A 13,411-nucleotide genomic window follows, 5' to 3' on the forward strand; every position below is an offset into this window, starting at 1 on the left:
GTCCGGCTCAACTTGACTTATCTTGAATTGTAATGGTTTATTGATAATAACCAATTTTCTGGCACGTCAACTTTCACCTAAGTTCTTCTCTTTTACAGATGACAATCGTGCTACACCCGTCGAGGACACGGCACAACGGAGACACAGGCGCAGATGTGCAGCAGGGACCCGCTTCAAGGTTTCTTTTCAGATTAAGACCCTGCGTAAACCTTTTTTACTATCTCTTGTTGTTCACATCCTTCGGATACTCAATTCAACCGAGAAGTATGCTGACGTTATTGGCATGTGGCCACATTAGGATATTGCATGTACCTAGACACTTGGGGTTTATTATTAAGGGCATTGTTCAACCCGGCATATGTTATAAAGACCGAATACCTTAGGGAGTGTTCGGCGTCGCGAGTTTGGCCTTATATGCATCAGCTCCGAATCATGTCTTCGGTCAAATGTTGGGTTTGCCCGGCTCCCATGTTTTGGTACCTTACGTTCCGCTATATCGCCTAAGGTAGCACTGGGAGAACTACTGCGATTGTGCCCTGGTTCATCCGGATGAGCACCTCAGTAGAGAAAGCCGAAAACTAACTATCATGATAAAGCGCGAGACTAGTCAACCACTCGATGACTCGGCGGAATCTTTGGTATTCCTCCGCATTAACGAAGGGCCGTTTCCCGGTCATGTATGTACGCGCCTCGTATTCGGATGAGCGCAGAAGTACCAGGGGCTATATAGTAGCCCCACCATCAAACTCCTATGGCTAAGTGAAAGTGTTAAAGCAGTATAGTCTGATTGCCTCGTTCGTTGCGCTACCACCTCCTTCATGGACCAAGACGTTGGATCAAGTGTAATACACGTTTTTTGCGAACACCGCCGCATTATATGCGTGGGGGCGGAAGCCGACGACTGCAAACTTTCAGGTTATATACATATATACATGAACGGCCGCACAAGAGGCATCATAATACTTTCAGGAAAAAGTATAAACACAGCCTTGATAACTAAATAAAACATTGTTTTACAATGGGAGTACATGTCACTAGAACATAATATTCTTTGAGCACTGAGCCTCTATCGAACGAGCGCCTTCAAGGACTTGTTCAAAGTAGTGCTCGGTAGCCACTCAGCCCACGGCCGAACCCTATGTTGCAATAGTGGTGGCCTCCATCTCTTCCCAGTATGTCTTGACACGGGAAAAGGCCATCCGCGCACCCTCTATGCACACCGACCTCTTCATAGCATCGATGTGCAGCACAACACCAAGGAATTGTTGCACTAAACTAAAGTAACTATTGGCCTTGGCCCTCCCGGCCACAGATGATCCAGAACAGACCTCATGGCAAGTTCGGACAACCTATGGAGCTCGTCCACTCAACCATTCGCTCATTCAACAACAGCGGACGCACTAGAGCATGGAACTGCAACCAGAACAACTTTTCCACTTCCCGATCTTTTTGATCCTTAAAGTACTCAGCTGCATCAGTAGCACTTGCTGCCAAATCCACATAGGCGTATGCAGAACTCCATAGTTGATCAAGAGGAGCATACTTCGGATCCCCGAACCTAGTCCGCAACAAGAAGGGCTTCCCAGCCACGATATCCGCAGCTTGATGCAGCTCCTCCTTCGTCGCTCTGATTTTAGAGCGGGCTTCCTTGGCCGCTACCATGGCCTTCTCCAGGTCCATCGCCCTCGCTCGGCCTTCTTTTTCAAGAAGCTGGTAACGGTCAGCGACATCTTTCAACTCAACGGCCATCTTGGCTATTCTTTCCTTGCTCTGGCAATGCGCGGCCTGTTCGGCCCTCAGCTCTTCGACCGCCTTTAGAGCAGCCGCATCACAATTCCTTGCTTGTTCCTTGGCCCGGGCAAGCTTTGCCCGAAGGGTCTCCATGGTGGCAGCTCAATCTGCAGTCACAACATATTAAAGATACCGGCATCATGCTCCTCTTACTATGTGTTGATCACCGAAGAAATCACTTACCCTGTGCCTCGTCAAGCCGCTTGTTGACAAGCACGATGTCGGCATCTGCCGCATCAAGTTGCCGCTTTAGCTTGGCAAACCCATCAGTCCGGCTAGCCACCGAACCTTCAGCCACCTGCACATAAAGGCGGTCTGGTTATTACCTGGGACTATGATCCTCTGTTTGCTGCCGAGGATGAACTCCTAGCTCGGCAGAATACTTCGGGACACGAAGAGCGGTGTGCAGAGTCCTCGAGACCCAGGTTGGGTGCGGCCGACCAACCTGAGGATCATAATCTCCTCGAAAACTATATTGCACTTAAATTTTCTGTACTGGATTGCCAATGCAGTAGCCCCCGAGACACTAGTCGGGTGGCAACACCAGATCAGGGGATTAATACGCCCCTTTAATATTAGTAAATGATAAGGCCGAAGCCCAGTAGCCCCCGAGCCTTAATGCGGGCACGGGTGGCCGAATTAAGGATCGATATCCAGAGTAAAATCAGAAATTATGCGTAATGATTCTATGTATCCAAGTACTTTACATCATTAATGGTCGGATCCGCATTATACAAAACTTTGTTGACCGACCATCGGCTTCCACCTCCTCGGCCAGTAGCCGAGGAGTGTTTGCCCTACTTTATAAAGCCTTTGCAAGGGCAAAGATTTACGACAAACAAGGCGATCTAGCCATACAGTTTTATAAACAAAGGTACGTAGAAAGATATGTTATATTACTGTTTGAAATAATAAATGTCTTCCAAAGAAAATAGTCCCACTATTGGTTCCTTTCTTTGGGTTGTCATGCTAAGCATGATCATGAAACCTCAGCTCTAATGTAAGAGCAAAATATTGAGGATTTTGTTTGGGAGGCCAGTTACTAGCCCCCAGTAGTGTTCGGCGACAGTCGAGGTCAAGCTGTAAACACTTTGGCCAATGTTATGAATGGCCCGTCATTTAACACAGTCATCGGATCGCTGACCAGTTTATGCTTATTGTGACAGTCAGTTTTCGGCTTTCTCCACTAAGGTGCTTAACCATGTGAGCTGGAAGCACAATCGTAGTGGTTCTCCCTTTGCACACCTTTTTTTTGAAAATTAAAAAACAACAGGAGAGGCTCCTACTGTTGCTTTATTATAAGGGAGGACATTTACACTTTACATTTTGTACAGAGCCAAAGGGCTAAACAATAAAACAAGGCTACATTTTACACAGAGGGGTTTTGGTGAAGAGCCAAATCCTGGATCAAGGTTTGTATAAAAGCATTGTTATCCCCTTTTGTCCTAAATGTTAAAATCTCAAGATCCTTCTTAAACATCCTGAGCCAGTCCAAGTGTGAGGCCACCTCACCATCAAATAAAACTTTATTTCTCTGCTTCCAGATGTTCCAAGCTGTAAGAATTGTGATTTCCTTGAATGCAGAGTTGTGCCAAGAGGTGTGAGATGTATTGAACATTATTTGGATATCCCTTTCAGTCCCCCATTGGATTCCTATTATATCCCAGCACCTGATAGCAAATTGACATTCATAGAAAAGGTGTATGTTTGTTTCAAGCACATCAAGGTTGCACATGAGGCAGGAATGATCTTCTCCAATATTGAAGTGCCTTTGTAGGAGCATATCTCTTGTGTTCACCCTATCCATTAACATGATCCATGCAAAAAATTTGTGCCTCATGATGCATTTAGATTTCCATATTGAAGTTATATGGGTTGGGGCTGTTATATTTCTGAAGAGGAACTTATAGAATTTCCTGGGTTTGAATTGCTCATCTCCCCAACAAAGAATCCATTCATCGACATCCATTTGTTGTAGGGTCATAGTGTTTACTACGGGCATGATGTCATCAAGCTCTGATCTTGCTTCGATAGACAGAGGTAGATGGAACAACGTTGCAAGATCAGGATTGGAGTGGAACTGAGGCAAAGAAATGTCTTCATCTTGGGCATAAGAGAAAAGATGATTATGAGAATTTGAAAGGACCGTATCCCCCTGCCATAAGTCTTTCCAAAAAGAACCGTGTCACCAGCTCTAGGAATGCAAACCGTGATGCCTCTGAATATATCCATTAAGGAAAAAACATCCTTCCACCAAAACGACCCACAAGCTGCATGTGAGTGAGGCACACCCTGATCATAATATGCATTCCAAATCAGCATGACCCAAGGAACATCAACTTTGTGAATGAACTTGTGAAGGTATTTGATCAGTAGCGCTTTGTTTTGTGCTTTAGGATCCAGAACCCCTAAGCCACCTTTTTTCTTTGGGCGGCATATCAAATCCCACGCTGCCAAGGAATGAGTTTTAGCTTCTCGATCTGTAACTTTTCTCCATAGACAGTGTCGCCTTGCCCGATCAAATATATCAATCAACTTCAACGGGAGCTTGAGGACACACATGGCAAATGACAGTAAAGATGAAAGTGCAGAATTAATAAGCTGTACTCTCTCTCCATAAGATAGCCATATGGCCGTACCAGTTAATCTTCTTTCAAGTCTATCTACCAGTGGCATAAGTTCTCTAAATGTTGGTCGTGTGGTACCCACCGGGAGGCCTAGGTATGTGAAAGGCATGTTTCCAACTTGGCAACCAATTTCCATAGCTAACTGACGAGCTTTCTCATCAATAATATTAATGGGCATCAATTGTGATTTTCCATAGTTTATTTTAAGCCCAGTTGCTCTAGCATAGGAATCAAGAATAGCTTTAATGGTATGCAACTGGTCAACCTCGGCCGGCAGCACAATGATTGTGTCATCTGCGTATTGAATAACATGATATTGTTCTGACGCAGGCTGTTCAATCGGTAGCTGAATATGCCCTTCTTCCAAAGCTTTGTTGATAAGAGATTGTAGAAGGCCTGCCGCAATAACAAACAATAGGGGAGATACCGGGTCACCTTGACGCACACCTCTTTTGCATTTGAATTCTTTACCAGGCACTCCGTTTAAGAGAATTGAAGATGTTCCAGATTCCATGAGCATTTTTATCCACATGCACCAGCGCTCGTCAAAACCTTTGTACTTGAGAATGTTGAGAATGAAGTCATGTTCCATGGTATCGAAAGCTTTCTCAAAGTCTAGTTTTAGAATAACAATTTGTTTCCTGGATTGTTTGCATTGATGTATATATTCAAATGCCCATCCCAAGGAGTCTTGAATTGTGCGGGATTTGATGAAACCGTACTGGTTACGGTGAACAATTTTCAAAATCCATTTTTGCAATCTTTCAGCTAGAATTTTGGTTAAGACTTTGAGCACACAATTAAGGAGGGATATCGGTCGGTAGTCATTAACAGTCTCAGGTGTACCTTTCTTAGGAATAAGTGTTATCAATGAGGTATTAAGGCAGTTACGATTTATCTTTCCATCCCAGAAATCCTGACAAAGAGTATAAAAATCCCCTTAATAATTTCCCAGCAGACTTTCAGAAATTGGCCATTAAACCCATCCGGTCCTGGAGCCCTGTCAGCAGGTATTAGTTTAATGACCCTGTCAATTTCCTTAGTGGTAAAGGCTCAGATAATTCCGAAAGTCCAGGGTATTCTTGGATTAACTCAGACATTTCAAAATCATAGGTTGTGGTGTTCGAAACACCCATTCTTTTCTTGAAGCACTCAAAGAAGGCCGCAGCTTTGTCATTGTGATTTTCAATCGAGTTACCATCTTCCAAAATAATCGAAGTGATTGAGTTTCTTCTGAATCTTTCCGTTGCACGAGCATGAAAATATTTTGTGTTCTCCTCACCTTTCACTGCCCATCGAAAACTACACCTCTTTTTCCAGTAATCACTCTGATACTTTAGAAGACGAAGGAGATGCTTCTTTAGAATTATTCTAAAAAATTTCTCAGGTACAGAAAGTTGTCGTAGCTCTTCAAGATTGTCAATTTGTGCTAGAATTCTATTACAGTTTTCAATGAGCATACGTAATTTAGAGATTTTCTTGCTCCACATTTTTAGTGCATATCGCAATCTTTTTAGCTTTGCTGAGATCTTTGTTGCACTAGAGCTAGCTTTGATGGGAGCCGACCAAGAGTTTTTCACCACGTCCATGAAACCAGGGTGAGATGGCCAGAAACTTTCGAACCGAATTTTTTTGCTCTTTGGAATAACTATATCTACCGAAAGCACACATGGAATATGGTCTGAAATTGGTCGGGATAGGGGTTTTACCACTGTATTAGGGAAGACTGAAATCCATTCAGGTGATGAGAAAAACCAGTCCAACTGCTGCAATAAAGGTGATTGTTGCATATTACTCCATGTGTATTTGCGTCCCTTTATGGGCAATTCCAACAGTGCAAGAGAACTGATAATTTCATGGAATTTAATGATATCCTCAATGTTGCCACCTTCCTGATTTCTGTTATCTAATGACCTCATAAAATTAAAATCACCCATAAAAAGCCATAACTCCTCATCTTCTATTTCAATAGCTTCAAACCATTGCGTGAATTCAATCCTCTCAGGACCCTCACATGGCCCATACACATTAGTTAGATTCCAAGTTTGATTAGATACCAGTGAGGTCAATTTAATTGTCAGTGCAAACTTGTAGCTATGCAATACTTGCCCAGTAAATTGGCTACTGCACCAAATAATTACAAGTCCTCCAGATGCCCCAGATGAAGGCACATATTCAAATTTATCAGATCTTCTAGGACAACATTTTCTTAGAAAAGAATGATCAAAATGCTCTTTCTTCGTTTCTTGTAAACACAAAATGGAGCAGTTTGATCCCTTTGCACACCTATCCGAACAAAGAGAAACATAGGAGGCAAGCGCAGGAGTCGGGCAACCCAACTATTGACCGGATACTCAATTCGAAACCGATGCATATTTAGCAATATCCGAGAATGTTTTGCTGAATCTCTAAAGGTGTCCGGCGTTGCACTACAAGACTTGTGCTGAAAACACACAAATAGTTTAAAAGTTCCATAAGCTTGGAAAACTAAAAAACGTCAGTAAAAACTTGACGTCCGAACAAGATCAAGTGTCCGGTGCCAATCTGAAAATTGGTCTTACTTTTGTGCTTCTGTCGTGCATTAATATGACACATCCGATCTCAAGACTTCAAGCGGGCCAGCCTATGGCTGCAGCCTCCTATCCCGAAGGTGGAGTGCTGCTCGTTAGACCAGTTTAGCGAACTAAACTCGAGCAGTCACTAGAGAGAAAATATGTTATCTGGCTATTGACCACACACCCGCGTCGAAAAAGGAGTGATAGAAAAAAATTGGAACGACTACGAAGAAAACACATTTACTATAAAATAACTCCTATAGATTTTAAGAGCCCCCAAGTGAGTTGGGTAAAATAATTTTATGTATAATGATTGTATGTACCGAAGTACTTATATCATATCTGTGTTCACCCGAACTTTAAACGCGTCTTAACCGAGCGTCGGCTTCTCCCTCTTCGGCCAAGGGCCGAACAGTGTCATGTACTCCACCTGTCGAGAGTATCGACGCTGTTTCCGATGACCAGGCAATCAGGCCATAAGGCCGTAATAGACAAAGCGCGCTCAGGGAACTTATGCTATATTACTGAAGAAGTGTAAGAAGCATCTTCAAAGAAAATAGTACCCCCACCGATACCTTTCTTCGGTGCTCATTATTACTATGAGGCTTTTGCAATAGATTTATTGTACTCATGAGTTCCGTTGTGTGCCGACCATGATTGAAAACAATAAGAGCGCTAGCATTCGGCTTCACCCAGTCTGAGGTCAGAGCTCGGATGACCCGGTCGTGACAATCGCAGAGGTGCTCCCTTTACTCCCTAGCCGAACAATCAGGAACGTATGGGTAAGCACAGGAGCCAGGCAACCCTGCTTGCAAATCACTTAGGTAAATACGGTGCATATTGTGGTGTAATACACGAACAAGGAACGAAGCCGTACAAGTATAATCATATGCAAGAGGAAAAGCTCCATCAAGGGAGCCCCCAAATAAATGGGGTATTTGAATATGCGCGTCACAAACAAAGTTTTGACAAGGAACTTTGTCACAAACAACTTTGTGCTGAAAATTATAATGCTTGGTCGAACCGAACAAAATTTAAAACTGAAAGTTTTTGAGCATGAAAGCAACTTAGCTGGTTAAGGTGCTCGGTGTTGATGACGCGATTCGGGCTTGTGGTGGGACGAAGACGCCCATTGATCTGTGACAGATCCGACAAGGTTCGCAGTCCTCGGCATGGCCGAGGTCCCAGGCCCGAGGTGTCCGAGCAAGGAGTTGGGCACTCCGGAGTAGTGACCACCTAACGCAGTCAAAATCGATTACCTACACACATAAAACAGTGCGGTCCAGGAAATAATAATAATATATATATAATCCTTGCATAATTGCTTTACGCAAAAATAATTTATTTAAAGAAATGTGGCCTGGCGCTGAAGCCAATGTGGATGCAGGGCGTTAGCGTGACGCAGTGAAGGTGGGATAAAGCCTGAATTTGCAGGGCGGTCCGGGCTCTGGATGCGGCATTCACCGAACTATGTACAGAAACTGACCAAACCACCACGCGACCATTTTTAATGTGGCCGCCATTTGATAGACCTGTATACAGATGATGAAACAAACCAGAGTAATAATTCCTTAAGAAAAATAAACCCAACAAGCAAAAATTGTTAGGATTAATAGCACCTGGTTTATTTGTTGTAGCATTCCGAAGAAAAGCGACTCCCAAAATCGGGAATCAATCCGCGCACGCATTGCCTGATGGGTGATAAAGCAATGGCCTGGTGATGCTGGCAAAGGTTGGCTTGCCGAGGCGAAGACCTCGGTCCAGCTAACGTGACGAAGCTAGTCGGCTGGTGATGCCAAAGTCACCGGAGTATGTTGATGAAGAAATAGCCAAGTCCCCGGTCTAGCCGAGGTGTCGGAGCGGCTCGGCGAAGAGATGCCGGAGTCTACCTGTCAGCCGATGTGTCGAAATAGGTCGGCGTGTTTGATGATGATTTGAAGAAGAGGCAGCATGGTGATGCCGACGCAGGTCAAGACTTGTGACGCGATTGATGCTAGCTTGATGCACCTACAGCATGGCGATGCCGGTGTGCCCGCTCCGTGTAGTCCGTGGGGCAGCGACGTTGATGATGATTTATCCTTCGCGATGCCGAAATCTTATTCGGCTTGCCGAGATGATGATCTGAAGAAGTTGAGCTTGGCTCAACAAAGCGACGACGTGTCTAGTGCAGGTCGGCAGTCTTCGAGCAATATTGCCGGACTGGTTTGGCACCAGCATGATGATGAAGATGACCTCAGGGGAGGCTTAAAATTTTACGGGCGCGTGTTTAAAAATGACGCACAATACCCTAGAATAGAATTCCTCTAAAAAGGTTGTCCAATATCACATTCATAAAGCAACATAAATTCGGGTCGGATCTGTATTCGCGCAGAAAACAGATCCGAAAATTGGTCCACTCATCGGAAGGTTCCCTGAGTTTGGACCGTCGGATCGATCTGAAATTTGGAGGGGTGGTAGATATGGGAATTCTGCAGTAGATGGACGATTGGATCTTCCAAAGGACCTCCGAGCTGGGCTATGGAGACCACGCCCTAAACTCATCCAGATTCCCGTCCAGATTTGACAAGGCTCTGGTATATCGTAGTTTGTCAGAGATTCCTCCATCGGAACTCGACGAAATTTTGCATGGCTCTTGTAGACGTAATTCCGCACCATTACACCAAAGCAATCGTCAAACCAACGCTTGAGTAGGCGGTGATGGCGGATACAAGTTTGCTGCCCAGAAAAACAGCACGGCCGCCCGAGGGCAATGTTGACGTTGAGCCCTCGAGCTCCATGGATGGTTCCTCTATGATCATGATAGAGATTGGAGTTGATGTTGATGAAGGCCCCCATCCGAACATGATGATCGGAGAAGGAGCGCGGTCCTCGGTCGAGCCAAGGTGACCAGTCGAGCCGGTGACGAAGATGTCGACGTCGCAGTTAATCCGCAGACAAGCCATCGATCCTTTTGCCGATCACACAGCAGAACTCTCAATGAAAGCACCAATGTCGGTGTCAAAACCAGCGGATCTCGGGTAGGGGGTCCCGAACTGTGCGTCTAAGGCGGATGGTAACAGGAGGCAGGGGACTCGATGTTTACCCAGGTTCGGGCCCTCTTGATGGAGGTAATACCCTACGTCCTGCTTGATTGTTCTTGATGATATGAGTATTACAAGAGTTGATCTACCACGAGATCATAGAGGCTAAACCCTAGAAACTAGCCTATGGTATGATTGTTGTTTATCGACTAGCCTGGCCCTGGTTTATATAATGCACTAGAGGCCTAGGATAACAAGAGTCCTAGCCGAATACGCCGGTGGGGGAGGAGTCCTTGTCTTGACCACCAAGTCTTGTGGAATCTTCCTTTTATGCGGCAGCTGTCTGAACTGGCCCATGAGTATACGACCATGGGGGTTCTCATCCCAATCTAACTAACCGGGAGACGGTTGTGGTGAGTACCCCCTAGTCCAGGACACCGTAAGGGGGGCAGAGCGAAAGGCAGGGGTGGCTACCCACTTGGCACTTCGGGAGCTGTGATATAAAACCACTCCCGCTGCCACAGACTGGACACCTCTAGGAAGGAACCCTCTGGCCATGGAGCATCAGCGCTTTTGCTTATTACGACACCTCAGCACTCTGTGTGCCGCCCCTCGATCATCTTCGGATTCACATTGAAGATCTTGAGCCACAAGCCGAAGTGTGGGGTAATGCGGAGGAAGGCCTCACATACGACGATGAACGACGAGATGTGAAGGAGGGAATCCGGGGCCAGATCGTGGAAATCCAGCCCCCTAACAAAGGGATCCAGAGCGAGGCCTAGTCCTCGGAGGAAGTGAGATATGAACACAACACTCTCGTTGGGTTCGGGAGTGGGGATGACCTGCCCTCGGGTGGGCAGCCTGTGCGAGATTTCGGCGGTTAGATACCCGGCCTCTCTCAGCTTCTTGATGTCCTCCTCTGTGACAGAGGAAGGCATCCACCGACCTTGGAGGTTGGATCCGGACATGGTTGAAGGTTCGAAGCGCCTGTCCTGAGCCTTGGGTGTTGAAACTCGAGGCGGGGGAAGGAATCGATTGAGCATGAGGGGAAAAAAGGACATGCCTTGGCCTCTTTATAAAGAGGGTGAATATCAAGCGTCCTCCTCGTGGCCGTTTTTGGACTTGCCCAAAATCGAGGAGTCATACCAACGGGCACGAGTGGGTTACCCACGTCCGTATTGATGAGAATCCCGTAATAAGGGGGACACGATTTCTGCTTTGACAAGACGTGTCAAGAAAACCGGCCCGTGATATATGCGTTGCTGGTTGAGAAAAACGGTTCGAATAATGACCGGGCCATGACATGATGTCATGCTGTCAAACGTGTCAGCAGATTGGATTTGTGGAAATATTATTCTCTCTACGATGGTATGTGGAACTTGTTTTGTAGAGCCGGACACTATCCTTGTGTTCAAAATCTTTGATGGAGTATTCGGAGGAGGAACCCGCCTTGCAATGCTGAAGACAATACTACACACCAGACTCATCATCATTGAATCCTGGTTCAGGGGCTACTGAGGGAGTCCTAGATTAGGGGGTCTCCGGCCAGCCGGACTATGTCCTTTGGCCGGACTGTTGGACTATGAAGATACAAGATTGAAGACTTCGTCTCATGTGCGGATGGGACTTTCCTTGGCGTAGAAGGCAAGCTTGGTAATACAGATATGTAGATCTCCTCCCTTGTAACCGACTCTGTGTAACCCTAGCCCCCTCCGGTGTCTATATAAACCGGAGGGTTTAGTCCGTAGGACAACATACAATCATACCATATGCTAGGTTCTAGGGTTTAGCCTCTACGATCTCGTGGTAGATCAACTCTTGTAATACTCATATCATCAAGGAAAATCAAGCAGGACGTAGGGTATTACCTCCATCAAGAGGGCCCGAACCTGGGTAAACGTCGTGTCCCCTGCCTCCTTTTACCATCCGCCTTAGACGCACAGTTCGGGAGCCCCTACCCGAGATCCGCCGGTTTTGACACCGACAGGGGGGGTTCTGGTAACCCCTCGGTACTTCGAAAAATATTCGAAACGCTTCCAAATTATTCCGGTGTCCGAATACTATCATCCAATATATCAATCTTTACCTCTCAACCATTTCGAGACTCCTCGTCATGCCCGTGATCTCATTCGGTACTCCGAACAATCTTCGGTCACCAAAACACATAACTCATAATACAAATCGTCATCAAACGTTAAGCATGCGGACTCTACGGGTTCGAGAACTATGTAGACATGACCGAGACACATCTCCAATCAATAACCAACTACGGAACCTGGATGCTCATATTGGTTCCTACATATTCTACTAAGATCTTTATCGGTCAAGCCGCAATGACAACATATGTTATTCCCTTTGTCGTCGGTATGTTACTTGCCTGAGATTCGATCGTCGGTATCTTCATACATAGTTCAATCTCATTACCGGCAAGTCTCTTTACTTGTTCCATAATACATCATCCCGCAACTAACTCATTAGTCACATTGCTTGCAAGGCTTATCATGATGTGCATTACCGAGAGGGCCCAGAGATACCTCTCTGATACTCGGAGTGACAAATCCTAATCTCGATCTATGCCAACTCAATAAACACCTTCAGAGACACCTGTAGAGCATCTTTATAACCACCCTGTTACGTTGTGACATCTGATAGCACACAAGGTGTTCCTCCGGTATTCGGGAGTTGCATAATCTCATAGTCAAAGGAATACATATAAGTCATGAAGAAAGCAATAGCAATAAAACTTAACTGTCATTATGCTAAGCTAACGGATGGGTCTTGTCCATGACATCATTCTCCTAATGATGTGATCCTGTTCATCAAATGAAAACACATGTGTATGGTCAGGAAACTTAACCATCTTAGATTAACGAGCTTATCAACTAGAGGCATACTAGGGATACTTTGTTTTGTCTATGTATTCACACATATATCGAATTTCTGGTTAATATAATTCTAGCATGAATAATAAACATTTATCATGACATAAGGAAATATAAATAACAACTTTATTATTGCCTCTAGGGCATATTTCCTTCAATGAGAGTATCGATTACCTTCATACCGAAGGATGTACTTTGGGTTTTGTCAAACTGTGACACCCCTGATTCAATCGTACACTAATCATACACGTAAATATGTATGATTAAGATCAGGGGCTCACGAGAAGATATCACAACACAACTCTAGACAAAAATAAAATAATACAAACTTCATATTACAAGCCAGGGGCCTCGATGGCTCGAATACAGAAGCTCGAATACAAGCGTCAGCGAAAGCAACAATATTTGAGTGCGGACATAAGGTTAAACAGGACTTCCTTAAGAAGGACAGCATAAAAGCAACAATGATCGAATAGGCAAGGCCTCCTGCGTGGGACCTCCTAACTACTCTTAGTCTTCAGCGAGCTCCATGTAGA

The sequence above is a fragment of the Triticum urartu genome, chromosome 3A (assembly GCF_056163025.1).
Source record: "Triticum urartu cultivar PI428250 chromosome 3A, HENAU_Tu73, whole genome shotgun sequence".
NCBI lineage: Eukaryota > Viridiplantae > Streptophyta > Magnoliopsida > Poales > Poaceae > Triticum > Triticum urartu.